The sequence below is a fragment of the Parus major genome, chromosome 3 (assembly GCF_001522545.3).
Source record: "Parus major isolate Abel chromosome 3, Parus_major1.1, whole genome shotgun sequence".
NCBI lineage: Eukaryota > Metazoa > Chordata > Aves > Passeriformes > Paridae > Parus > Parus major.
In genome coordinates, this window is record NC_031770.1 from 89,877,026 (window position 1) to 89,891,270 (window position 14,245).

A 14,245-nucleotide genomic window follows, 5' to 3' on the forward strand; every position below is an offset into this window, starting at 1 on the left:
GATAGAACGCCTTGTCCATGCTGTGCAGAGCTCACACCCATTATCTGCAAGAGGTAAGAAACAAGGAGCATGGACATCTCACACAGAATAAAGGAGTGAACTGATTATTCTTCCAAGTCTCAGAGGATGCTCTATGCAGCCCCCTACACAGGAAATGCATATAGTTAATGAGAAACTACTGTAATAAAATAACAACCCCTCTGGCTGGTAGGTGGCATAAAGGAATTATGTAAAAAAACACACTCCATTGAGCCTCTAATACTTCTACTGGTATACAACAAAAAGACAAGAAAAGATGTTTACAAAGACTATCCATCCAATATTTTAAGTCCACACAAAAAGTGAAAGGTGAGGAGGGTGTGAGGATATCATCTATCTGGAGCTAAAGCTTCAAAGCAGTTTTTCTCAGTGATAACTGCATCTGGAGGTTAGTGCATTTCAGCTCAGACAATTTTTAACTTGTCTAATTATAGCATGTTGGTAGTCATACTATAATTATGAGAACAGAGGCACTCTCATATACATGCCTCGAAGAGTTGCTGGTGCCAAGGAGAGCTGGTAGCAACAGTAAGTATCCTCAGCATCAACTGAACTACTTTAGTTCTTGTTAAAATATATGTAAGGGCTCAGGAGCCTGCACCTGACCAAGTGCCCGTGCAGGAGCAAGAGCTAAAAGCTCTCAGTCCTCAGCAAAAGCAAAGCATGGTACCTTTGATCTCAAAGGTTTAGACTCGTGCACTTCACAAACAACTTAATTGTGTGGCTTTATGTGGTAATTCATTAAAGAGCAGTAACTTGGCATTTCTGAGTTGCAGCTGTTCTGTCCTGACACAGAGAAGCCATCCTGGAGATGAATGGCTCCAGGGACATCCCACAACAGCCATTCCTACACAGAGGCTGGGGGCAGCAACTTTCAATTTTAGAAAACTTTCAATTTTAGAAAAATTCAGTGTATAAAATTACTCCAACAATAAAATAAAAACAGCCTTTAGTCCAATCATACTAAAGAGCTTCATTTTAAATGAGAATAACACAATTACAAGAATACAGAATGCCTCTAAATTTGATTAAATACAAATTTGGTATTTGAAGTTATCAAACTGTAACAGTACAGCTATTTGACAGTGATACAGCTGAAGCAGAAAATGAGATCAATTTCAGAAACAAAATCTTTTTGCCACAGAAATCACGGAAAAGATAAACCTTAAATGCAAGAAACAAAACTGTAGCAGGACTCAAAAAGAAGAACTTGCCTCATTTAAAATGAAATGATGTGGGAGAAATAAGGAAAGAGAAGAAAAAAGGATTGGATCTCCTAATTCAAATGCTTTCATAAAAGTGACTGCTTGGAGGTGTGGATGCATTAAGCTTCCACTCAGGGAAGCAGTCAACATGACCCACATCTACCACATCATCAGCACCATGAAGCTAACTAGGATGGATATGGATGTGAAAGGTCACTAGATAAACTCTGACAATAGTGTAATCATGCCATCCTCCTTTTCAAACAGACCAATAAACACAAGAAACCCTAGTAATTGTTAGTCAGATATTGCTGCTCAAGAACTGAAATGAAAATTTGTGTCAAAGGATTGGAAACAAAAGTAACAGCAGACAAATAAACAGGTTTTAGCAGACTGCAGCTTGAAAATGCTAAAAATGCAATAAATTATGAAGGCAGGAAGTTGGAAAGAAGACTGTAGACCAAATGTGTACCAGAGGCACAGAAGAAATGTTAGGTATCATCAGAATAGGTGTAAGGCTTAATGAAAAAAAACATTGAAGACAGGACTATACATTTATATCCAAAAGACAAGTCTGGAGAAATGTCACCCCAGCAGCATTAAAAAAAAATAGTTTTGGAAGCAAACTCAAGTATTTTAAATAATATTTTCATGCTGAAGTAAGTAGACACTTTGTTTAAAAAGAGCTGTAAGGAAGGAAAGGCACTCAAGAAGAAATTAGTGAGACTGACCATAGCATTGTTTTAAATATAATTTATTTTCAAAAGCATAAATCAGGCTTGTTTCTTTGAAGATTGTCCCTCAGAGACTGCAGCCTCTGCTCAAAGCAAGAACTCTTCTTTCCCAGGACCCCATCACGACCTCCTGTGGACTTCATCATGGCTTTGGTTGGCAGTCACAGGCTCAACCTACACCCTTGGGACTTGATGATCTGTGGGGCTGGGGGATGTTCTTTTTGGCTGCTGACTTTGCACAGCAGGAATAGCTCAATATCTTTGGATATGCTGAGGAAAATCTCACTCTGCCTAAGGGTGAGGGAATGGATTCAGCCATCTGTAAGACTTTTGTTTACTTACAAACTCATGATGAGCCCATGACGCTGCTCTGGATAACGACCAGGACTGCAGCCAGCCTTCCCCTAGAGCTCCTTGTGTCAAAATTGCTCCAGGGCATGTGACATTACTATACCCTTCTCCCATCCAAGTATTTGAAGTGTACTATGCATGCACATAGTGGGAAAGAATCCCCGACCTGAGTTTACAGTGCAAGTGGTCAAAACAAGATAAGAGTGAGGGAGGAAGAGAGGAATATCCAACATTTTTATCTCATTATCTACCTATATCTTGTATTGTACACAGCTAGGAAAAAAATGTATTCCTAGGAGAATAAAAACCAAACCACCCATCCTTCCCAGGGAAAGACAAAATACTTTTTGTTGTAATGCAGTTAGGAAAAATGGTATGACCCAAAAATGCAGAACTGTAAGTTTCTTTCCCTTATCTTGTTCTCCCCAGTTCCCCTTATTGGTTGTGTAAATTCCCCCCACCCTTTTCCCCCGTCTTCAAAAAGGACTGCTTATCGATACCTCTTCCTCTTTCCCTCCTGCCATCTCACCCCGAAGGATCCCAAGAAATAAAGCTGAAACTGCCATCTCAGCTAAGGGAAAGAGCCTCGTTTTTAGGATCTTCTTTGGCAAGCTAATCTAACTCCCCTGTCCCCCTGGCTGCTGTGAGCAGACAGTAGTGGCAGAGGGGCAGGGGACCCTAGAAATTATAGCAACTTTTCATCTGACAAGAAGTAGGGTTATGTTAAAATACCTCCTATACACAAAACTTGACCTGGATTGGTTGCTGTATCACTCACCAAAGATTATTCCCAATAGCTGGAAGGTTGCTGCTGGTAGCTTATAGCTGAGGAGCCCCATCACAGTTCTCCTGAGGCCAGCAGCAGGGCTAGAAATATCAGCAGCTAGAAAAACAGCAGCCACTGCTTTGAGTGGCTCGCTCTTCAGCTGCACATCTCCAGAGGACTCTCTGAAGATGGTCAGTGAGAATGGGAAAAACCCCAAAACACCAGTTGTTTTGTATATTTAATTTTTATCCTGGCATTTTTTTCCAATTGCCTATAAAATACATTCTCAGCCTTCCTTTTTCCCGGGCCACATGAATGGAGGTCCCAAGAGAACTGCAAAGACCACAGGGCAAAGGAAGGTTTTTTCTTCCCAGGTAACAGCTGGAATAATCCTTAAAAGTGGGAAAGGATATGTGAACAGCAAGCAACAGAGACAGCACATTGTATTTGCATGTTCTGCTGGGAAGATGGGCAGGGGAGAGCTCAGAGTTGTGTACTGAGGCTTTAGTACCCTGCAGCCAGGAAGGCAGGCTGCAGGCTGGTCTGCACAGATAGTGATACTTCAATAAAACAGACTATTAAAATAGTATACAATACTATCACATTACTATTACTACTAGTACTATACCAATAAATGTCCAGGTATAATGGTTTTCTCAAAATTCAGAATAGATTTTCTATGGACACTTCAGGCTGAAAGATAAAAGGAGTTATATCAGGATCGGAGTGCTCTGTAGGGAAACAGCCTCCTCAAAAACATGACTACAGTGATGACTTAAAAACTATTCTGACTATCAGGAGTTGGGACCATGACATCCACCAACAAAGCAGTTTGAATGGATTTCATACTTTAAAAATTCCAACATGAAATGACAACCATTCAGATTCATGTACATGTTTTCATACAAACCAGAGCATTTACAAAAATACTTCCCCTCATCTCTTTTTTTTAAACATGATTTACTGTTTGCTCTAAGCAGGAAGACAGTGTTTTCCCTCGACAGTTTACACTGGTTGTGACTGGTTGTGATTAAAGAGAAAGGGATAGGCAGCATGGCACATGAAGCGGGATTGCAAATGCTACCCTTAACTGATTATCTAAATCAGAACACCTAATACTCTTCATGGAAATACAGTGTTTCACTCTTACCAGCTCCCTTATACTAACATGACAACTCCAAATCCCAGTCTCACTAGTTCTGAGATTAAGAAGAAAATTGTTGTCGGGCTGCAACAGACAATGATGGATAAACCACATACTGTTTTGAAGGATTAGATGTTGTAATCCATACAGCAAGTCAACAAAAACTCATAGCAGAAACATGCAAGGAGAAAAGCATCCAATTACTAATGCAAAATAATGCAGTTTATGCTTTGTTCACTGCACTGTGATTAGCATTAGCTATTATAAAATCACTCTCCTCCAGAAGAAGCTGCTTGCTATATGAAGTGAAAATATACTTTCCCCTTAAAGAGCTTCTACTCCTCACTGTAGATGTGCCCAAATTTTGAGAGTAATACCCAAAAGTAGGCAAATAATACCCAAAAAGCAGAGCAGTAGAACAGAGACACACCAGGGTGACTGTCCATGCTGCTCCCTCTCCAGTGCACTGCAGCCACCAGCAAACCCCGGGATGGGCTAAGGTGGGTCATGCCCTGCCAGAGGCTGGGTCTGCCCCAGGAGGAGAGGTGTGGTTTGAGTACAGAGTTATAAACAAGCCGGTACTGGTTTCCACTTCTCCGGCAGATACTGTGAAAGAGGCGGCAGTCTGCGGACAGACGACACTAACCACACTTGTTAGCTAACATTAACTCAGTAAACTGAGTAAATTAACAGTAACTCTGGGTTAAGTGACCACTTTCTTCATGCCTATTTTGGAGCTACTTGATCATCAGAAGCACCTTGTTATTCTTTCTGTGTCTCCTATTAACAGCCCCAGCAGTGCCATAGGAGCAAAATGGCTGTTACATAGTGACAAGATTCTTGGCACTCATTATTCTCTGAACTCGGGGTAACTAAAGCTTTAGCAGCATTGACAAGGGTGGACTTGAATCACATTTTCTCTCTCTGAAATTATGAGCAGCACGGTGAGAAAGAAGAACATACCAACACCAGTGACAGAGAAAATTCCATAATTATTTGACCTTTTTGACAATTGAAACAAAATATTCTGGTCTAGTGGGACACTATTTGGGGTAAATCTGGCTCATAAAATACACTGCAAGTTTGGTGAGTTGGTGCAGGTCTTCAATCCTATTGAATTATTAGCCTACAGCACCGCATGCTGCAGAGAGACATAAGAGGAAATGCAGCATAGTAACTACTGTTAATGTAAAATGCATGAAAATGGATTATAAGCACAGGGCCAAGAATTTTTTTCCACTCTAGCCCGTAAGAATTTTGCAAAAAGCACCCTCAAGAGCTAAGACCAGGTTGTAACGTGATCATACCTCAGCACAGATAGTGAGTGCGTTCACACCAGCTCTGTGTTGGAATCTCAAAATAGAAGCTTCATCCAGTCACTTGCTTATGAGACCTGAAAATAAAAAATTGTGAAGGAAGACTTGCTTGGAAGCTTTTTCTACAAAGGTCAGGTACTTAAAGGTTAGACAAAGTTGTGCACACAGCATGAAACATTTGTCGTCTGCACAACAGAAGAAAACATCATCTTCAGAAGAAATAGATGCTGCAGTTTCAAGCCTGATTCTTTAGTCCAGTGTTTGATCTAGGAACAGTAATCGCATCCCATTTACTGTACTGATAAAAAACATGAAGCTGCCACAGTCAGTTTGGATGGATGCCAAGGCAAACTCAGGCAGAACTGAAAAATCCCGTTAAGATGACTGAGTGGCAAATGATGGTTATTTATTCTAATCAATTTGTTAATTTACTTCTGGAAAAACTGGATTAATTTGTTTCTAATCAAAATAAGGGCCTATTCATTACAGTGTGTATGATGAACCACTACTACATAGGCATAGATAGGATTTCTAAGAATTTTTTTGTAAAAAGGAAGTCAGATTGGGTAATTCACCCCCCGCAAAAAAAAAAACATTTGGGCTTGTTTCCCTGGAACACACACTTCTAACCCTTTATCCAGGCTAATTTCAAACACCATGCTGGTGGGCCTTCCATTCCAAGCTCTTTTGTCCTCTCAGTGCTGCAGCCCTCTCTGACTTTTCACTCTACTTTCAAATATTCCAGCTGTTCTCTTCCTAGCCGTACTCTCAAACACTATTTAACCTCCTCCCTTTGTGTACCATTGATTAAGTGAGGACAACCCTATCTGCTGAGGCCTCTTTGTCACCTCTGCTGCTGCTGCTGCCTAGCAGGACTTAGCTTTCCACAGTGCTCAGATTCTGCCTCTTCTCTCTCAAAAGGTACGATTACAATAGTCATGAGTCACAGGTCAAAATCATATGCAAGGTATAACTTATTTTACATCAGCCCTAAAAATCCTTCTGTCTAAATCCTGGATAATGTTTAATTTGACCTTCTCTGAACTCTAGCGTCATTGATTCCACTCTGATAACAAGGTCTCTGAAGCTCCTCCTGAGCAAACATACCAGCAGCAATTTCATCTCAGTGGAGAGGTCAATGATAATGTCTTCACTGCTGACAAACCTGCAGATGATAAAAGAAGATGAGGATGATGCTGGGACTCAGTACATCTGCAGCCCAGAATGACACTGGCCAGCTCCTACCCCTATTAAATGTCAAACATTTCATGCCAAAACATTTGGCATTGTTTGCTTAGTTCTCCCAAATGGGTACTCCTGAAATGACATTTCCCATTCTGTGACCTTGCTCTTGTTCTCTGACTGATAACAGCATGAGCACTTTGGAGAGACTAGGATGAACCAGCAGACCAGCTAGCAGTTTGGTAGTCCCATACTGGAGCCAGGCTGGCAAAACCAAAACCTCATCCCCCAGCCTCACCATTTCTTCCATCAGCTGTTGTGTCCTCCCTCTCCAGTGCCACTTACTTGGCACCCTGGGCATACAGTGTCTCATTAAAACCCCACTACCCAAGCAAGAAAGGCAAGCTCCACAGTGAAGGGAGGCACATCAGATATGTGCCAGCCTCTGGTGGGCCTGGAGCACACTTCCCTGCCTATGGGATGCAGTGTGAGGATCAGGAAGCAGCACATCCCTTTCCTGCACAGGGTGCTGCTCACTCCCCAGCTATACTCCCTATGCTCTGCTCCATCCCCTTCTGCATCTCAAGTTCTTATTTTTTATTTTTAAACAGCCAGATTGAGTCTTAATTATTTAAGCACCTTCCAGATTTAGAAAGCTGTTTTGGCTGTTAAAGTAACACTCGGTGTAATCATCCTTCATCAATAAACCATGGAAACAAATGTGTATGCCTGTTGGGAATGAATTTTATTTAAAGCACACTGAAAAGTGCTTTAAATAAAGTGTGAAAGATGTGAAAAGATCTAATGCTGGTCATGTTTCAGTGAGCTCAGCACATTTTGGCTCAAGTGAGAAAAAATGGGACTTGTGCCTTAGTCAATTAAGATGGCTTGACTTCTCACAAATAGGAAGGGATGCCTCAGAAACATCCAAAACACAAATCTGGGTGAAGGGCCCTCAGAAAGGCACACTCACCTGACAGTTGTGCTGCTTTTTGTAGGGTTTGGTGTGTTTTTTCCAAAGTGTTAAAACACATAGGCAAGGGTCTAGTCCTTCAGGGAAATAAAGATTTGAACTTTAAAACAAAAGGAGGAAAAAAACCCCTCCAACATCAACCAAATAGCATTCCTAACATCTTACTGTAATAAAATAAATAAGATTAAAGAACAGTGGAATAGCCCCAATGTTTACTTGAGTGAGAGAATTTGTCTTATCCCAGAAAGAGCTTAAGGAACATAATTTCTGATCCCACTGGGAAACACTCTGCATTATTGTACTCAAATAATAGAATCAGTATATGCTGAATTGGAAGGATCAGGATCATTGTATCCAACTTGTGACCCTGCATAGGGTCATCCCTATGATGACCATCCAAGATTCACACCATGTGTCCAAGAGCATTGTCCAAATGCTTCTTGAGCTCTGTCAGGCTTGGTGCTGTGATCACCTCCCTGGGGAGTCTGTTTCAGTGCCCAACCACCCTCTGGGTGAGGAACATTCTCCTGATATCCAACCTAAACCTCCCCTGACTCAGCTCCATATTTCCTCCAGTCCTGCCTCTGGTCACAAAAGTGAGGATATTGGTGACTGCCCTCCACTGTCCCTTGTGGCAACATGAAAAGCACAATGAGGTCTCCCCTCAGTCTCCTCCAGGCTGAACAGACCAAGTGACCTCAGCTGCTCCTCATACGGCTTCCCCTCAAGGCCCTTCACATCCTTGTGGCCATCCTTCTGACAGTCTCAAATAGCTTAACATCCTTTTTATATTGTGGTGACCGAAACAGCACAGAGGATTAGAGGTAAGGCTGCCCCAGTGCAGAGCAGAGTGGGACAATCACTTCCATTGACCAGCTGGTGATGCTGTGCCTGATGCACCCCAGGACACAGTTCACCCTCCTGGGAGCTCTTCTTGACTGTTTACAGCCCAGCACCACCTCTGAGCTTCAAAAGTGAGGTTGCAATAAATTGCTTCAGAAAAATGACCATGGACTGTGGTCCAGGAAAAGCAACTGGATGTTGGTATAGTCAGTTTTGATGGCTTCACCCAACTAGCTGTTCTCTATAGCTGAGGGAAAGCTCCAGAAAACCCTTTTTACTACAACTTTCTAAAATTGCTAACTGTTCCCCATCGAGTGGAGATGCTTGATCTTGAATAAACTCCATGCAAATTGCTGCTTGACTCCTCTCCTTTGCAAAGCAAAGCTGCTCTTTATTTATGTAGCATTTTCATTTAATTAAAAAGGAGATGGAACAAACCTTAGGGAGGGGGAAGAAATTAAAAGGTCATCTTCCATCTCGAGGGAATACATGAGAGAAGAAAAGAAACAAACTGCTTTCTTCCCGTTTGCCATCCAAACAAGGCACCCTCACTGCTGCCCCGTTAGATCCTCGGGGAGGTAATGGAATGTCTGAAGAGTGTGGACAGAACTTTTCTTCCTCTGTTGAGCATCCCCGCCATTGGAAAGGAGCCAAAGAGGTTGCTTTGAGATTCCTTCCTCAGACATCTGACACTGTGGGGACCAGCTCTGCATATGCATGTAAATTACATAACAAAACCAGCCGTTTTATTGTACAACCTAATTAAAATACTACCTACTTAATTGCAACCAGAACTTACATTCAAAAATACTGTCACGTTGCAAAGCCCGTTACTTCAAAACACAGGAAACATCAACTACATCTGTCCGTGACCTTTAAGTAGGCCTGCGGCTCATCTCATTATGATAGTCTTTAATTACATGGTCCCATATTGTTTTTCACAGGGGCCCCCCGCTGCCAGGGCCCGGGCTGAGAGCCGTGAGGCCCGAGGGGCCGCTCTCCGCTCCCCCGCCCGCCCGGGACCTGTTGGACGCGGCGGCCCCGAGCCCCGGGCGGCGGGAGCCCCGCGCGAGCCGCTCCCGAGACACCGCCGCCGCCCCATTGGCTCTTTGCCGCCGTGACGTCATAGCGCCCCTCTGCCACCGCCCGTGAGCCCCCCGCACCACTCTTACGTCACCGTCAGCCCACGGCCGGCGGGGGGGCGGGGCTCGGTGCCCCGCGCCCGCCCCTCGGCCCCGCCCCCGCGGCTCGCAGCGGGACAGACCGGCCGGTGCCGCCCGCTGCCCCCAGCGTCGCCACCGCCGCCAGGTAGGGCCGCGTCCCCGGCCGGGAGGGAGCGCGGCGCCGGGGCTCTCCGCCCGGAAACGGGATGCGGCGCGGCCACTCGGGCCCGCAGGGGGATGCGGAGGATGAGGGGGACGGGGGCCACGGCGGGCGGGGGGCGCCGCTCCGCTGGGCGCGCAACAAGTGCGGCGGCAGCGCTGGTGGTGCGCTGAGCGGAGGGGGAGCTTGGCGCCCGGCGGGGAGCGGCGGGGCTGCGGCCGGCAGTGGCGGGCAGGCCAGCCGGGGAAGGGAGGGGACGGGGCGGCGGAAGGGACGGGGCTCTCGCCGGGAGCGTCTTTTCCCCGGTGCAGTTTAGTCAAGAGCATGATGCAATCCCGCATTGCCATGGATACTGCATCCCGGGCGGCGGCGGCAGCGCCTTCCGCCGTGCGGGGCACGGGGTGGGGTGAAATAACAGGGGCAGGAAGGGAGGAGACCCCGCGCCTCATCCCCCATCCTCGGCCGTGGCTGCCTTCCCGGAGAGCTCGCGGAGGGCTGAGCGCTGCCACGGCCCCAGACAAAAACCCTGACCCATCTTTTCCCTGGCGGGTGTGTGGGGTGTGCAGCTGAGGCGGCTGCTGCCGGCCGGGGGAGCAGCCGGGCGGAGAGGCGGGGTGTCAGCGGAAGGGGTCGTCGGCCTTGGAAAGGAAGGCTGTTACTTCTCCTTCTTCCCTGAGCTCTTGCCCAGCGTCGCTGGCCGCCTTAGTGGTTTAGAACTGGAGCCGCTGGCACGGTAGTTCCCGGGTCTGTGTGTGGGACAGGGCAGACGCCGCGTTAAACCAGCGCCCTGGAGATGTGCAGTGCTTCTAAAAGGGGCTGGGGTGTTTTAAAACCTAGATCTTTAAAGAGTGTGTGCCTTAGGAAATGAGCAGAAAAGGAAGGGCAAATGGTAGAAATGTGTCAGTGTGTCAGATGCCTGTGCAGGGACTTTCTTAAAAACTTTATGACTTTGTTTTTATCTGTTCATCTCCTGGAAGCCCTCGGGCACCAGCAGCATTAGAAGCAGTGCCCGGGGTTATGTGAGGTATTGTCTTGGGCAGCGTGTTTTCTCCTTCTCTGCTGCGTTTGTTGCTTTTCTGCCCTCGTTCCTTTCCCCCGATTGCCAGGGATGCGGCATCTGAGGATCCCGCTCCGAGAGCTTTCTGGTATCGATCTATGTGTGCTATGAGTCTGCAGACAAAAGGTCAGTTTTGCAGAGCTGGCAGGAATTAGTAGCACCTTGGTTGCTCAGCAAGGAAGGCTCCTGGCAGACGACAAGAGGCGTTTCTCCCTCCGGCAGCTGGGTGCGCCGAGTCCCGGCCGCGGCTGAAAGGCTGTGCTCCGTACGGCTGATTTGTATTCTTCTCAGTGTTTCGCGTGATCTCTGATGCTGTGGGATTCAGCGCCATGGCAGAGTTCTCATGGCTCTGACAGAAAACTCCAGCAAAGTGCTCAGCTGGCTCCTAGCGATGGGGAGGGAAAACAAGGCAGGGGCATGGCTGCAGTTGGGATCCTTCCCATCAGGAAGTTTCCAAAACCGCTCTGTGGAAATGGAAACACGCCCTGCAGCTGAAACTAGAGGAGGATGAGCGTGCCGGTGTCTCCCGTGGCGGCACAGCCTTTCCCCAGAGTTTTGGGCCAGGTTGCTTCCAGGGTGAGGTTATCTCTGCCACAACAGCTCCCTGCCAGCGCCAGGCAGCCGCGGGCCTGCCGTGAACTGCCAGCTGAAATTATCGCCGGTGGCCGCGGTTGGGTGGAGGGTTTGTGGCTGCGAAGTTTTTGTAGATGCGAGCTAATGGTGCTGCTGCATCGGTATTAAGCTGCTAGCGTAGAGGGAGGGGTTTTATTTCGTTTAAATAAGAACTTGTAAATAGTGCTGAGGAGTTTTGGGATGTATTGCACTTCTCACTCCTTCGGTGCAGTCGCAGCCCGAGATTATCCTCTGCTGCTAAAATACTCCATAGCTAGAGGTAAGTTCTGGTGCAGGCTCACCGCTGCTAACAGCAGCTGAAGCTGTGTCGGAGAGAGTCAGCCTGTGGCACACGTGATCGTCTGATGCTGTTTAGCAATAAAAGATGGAGTTTTTTGTATAAGTATTCATATATTTGTGATGCACTAGACATAGTCTGCTTTCAGAGCAGCAAGTATGTACTCTGTACACGTACTCTGGCTGTGGGTAGCTGTATTGCACACAGAGGGGGGATTTTACCTGAAACTTGTGGTACCTGGAGATAGCTGGGGTCAGCTGGGTGGAGATCCCTTCCCAGCTTTTTGTGAACTTAGAAGCAAATGAAAAAGACCACTGTGCTGGGTTTGCCGAAGTTAAGCATGGATTTGCCCTCAGGGATGCTGTTGCCAGCTGATACTGGTCAAGAGCAGTAAAAGACATGCCAGAACTTTGCTTGACTTTACTGAATTTTGTACAAGGCACACATTACATATGTAATGTATGCTGGAAGCTCCTCTTTGTGTTTTTTATTCATAAGTAGCTAAGTGAATTTATCATGTGTTCTGACTTAAGTCTCCTGTATTTTAGCGTTCAGATCTAACCAGGGAGAGCAGCAGTGAAATGAATATGCAGTGTGGCTTTATCTTGCAAGCTGACAAAGGTCTGGCTGATGGTCTCTGTGCCTCATGCTGCTCTTTAAAAAACAGCTGCACTTTGTGAGTTAGTGCCTTTTACTTAGCAGCAGCTGATCAGATGGTCTATATTTGATTAAAACTCATGCATATTTGGTACTTAAATATAGCATCATTAATGATACTTAGTTTATGTGCTGTCTGACCAGTCTCTGGGTTTACTTATTGCAGTATTTTTAGTAAGTTGATGTTGTTCTTAAATTTCTCAGCATGAAGTCTTTTTGTTGCATTCTTTGTCTTTAATGCAGCCACACTTGAAATAAAATAATTTGCATTCTCTGGTCTAATCTTCTTTGCCTCCTGACTTTCATTTTGTCTTGTTTATAAGAGGAATTAACTCAGAAATTATAAGTTAACAGAAAAAAAAAAAGTAAGTTGGAAGTAGTACTGTAGATCCATCAGGCCTCTGGACAGTTCCTTTAATTGCACTTTCTTTTGCAACTTACTAGGAGCAGATTTTTGGAAATATGTTTGAAGATTCAAATTTTTGGGAATGATGGTGGAGCTGACAATATTTTAGGATTTCAGGCTGTCCAGGTGCTCAGATCCAGCAGGCAGAGTTGAAGAGCCCAGGGCTAAGCTGTGATCCAGAGCTGCCCCTTTGCATACATGCTCCTTGTAAGTGACGTTCAGTTGCTAATTAGTTAAGTGCTCTTAAGTACTGAGCTGACCGCATTCCTTTGCCTTCCTCATTTTTGGGGCAGTAAACATTGCAACATCAAAAGCTTCTGTTTCTGCTGAACTTGGAAAAAAATGACACTCGGGGAGAGCACAAGGTTAAAATTGTTTTCTGCGTTACTCTGGTGGCCTCAGCAACCCCCACTCCATGACCGACAAAGCAGATTTCTCAGTTAATGCTGTCTGTATCCCACCTGAGAAAAATTTTTGGGAGAGAAACAGCAGTTGCCTACAGTGGCACGTTAAAAAGTGTCATGCCTGTGTACTCTTGTCCCCTCTGGCCATCTTGGACTTAGTGCTAAAAGGATGTCACCAGTGAGCATTCATTCTTGCTGCTGCCTGCCTGGTGGGCAGGGCATGAACAGAGTGGTGGTGTGGAGCAGTGACTGGATGGAAGGGTGGGCTCAGTGCCATGTCAGGTGTCACCCTGCTAGCCACATGGTAGGTAACTTAGCTCTCTGAGTCTGGGTTCCCAGCACAGCAGCAGGGAACCAGAGTGCCTGTGCTGTGCTGAGTTGTTCCCTGTGACAACTCATGCCAGCAAAGCTCTCCTGGACTGAGAAAGCCCTTTGGAGTGAATGGGCTCTTAGTGGTGTGTTTGGGGTTTTTTGGTGGTTTTTTTTTTTTTTTGTTGTTGTTGTTGTTGGTTTGTTGGTTTTGGTTTTTTTTTTCAGTACATGGAGGTTTTGTTCTTTGACTTTCAACTAAGAGAGTCGGGGGTGCTCTTTCATTGCTTAGGAGCAGAGCCACAAATACCTCTACCTATTCTTGGCATGTTGTTTTACTCCTGCTGTCTTAAGATGTATCACAAGCAAAATGTTGGTTCTTCACAGCTACAAAAGCTTCACTTAGATTTGGCAGCTCTTCTTTTAGGGTGTGAAGGAAAATATAGGTAATTATATTATTTGGTATAACCTCCCCTGCATAACAACTCATTCATTTTGTCATCTTAATGTCAATCCTTTTTTGTTACTTTCTGTCATTACCATGTCCTGAATTAGTTGTGTGGGGGTGAGATCTATTAAACTGTTTAGACATAGGAATACCATGAGGACTCAGCTCTTGCAGTAAT

General features: G+C 45.5%; 1 protein-coding gene and 1 long non-coding RNA gene across 2 annotated transcripts in view; one reads left to right on the top strand and one right to left on the bottom strand.

Annotated features, from left to right (window-relative positions):
* Window positions 1–1,962: 1,962 nt before the first annotated feature.
* Window positions 1,963–9,576, bottom strand: LOC107201384. The gene is made up of 4 exons (XR_001520172.2): window positions 9,353–9,576; window positions 6,663–6,720; window positions 5,547–5,632; window positions 1,963–3,788 (listed from the first exon to the last, which is right to left on the bottom strand). It is a non-coding gene; the product is annotated as an uncharacterized LOC107201384 (long non-coding RNA).
* A 201-nt stretch (window positions 9,577–9,777) lies between these two features.
* The window catches only part of ELOVL5 (ELOVL fatty acid elongase 5), a 39,524-nt gene continuing 35,056 nt past the window's right edge, over window positions 9,778–14,245 (top strand). Inside the window, exon 1 of the mRNA XM_015622015.2 lies at window positions 9,778–9,861. The gene's annotated coding sequence lies outside the window, so the exon portion shown is untranslated. The remainder of the gene's footprint in view (window positions 9,862–14,245) is intronic.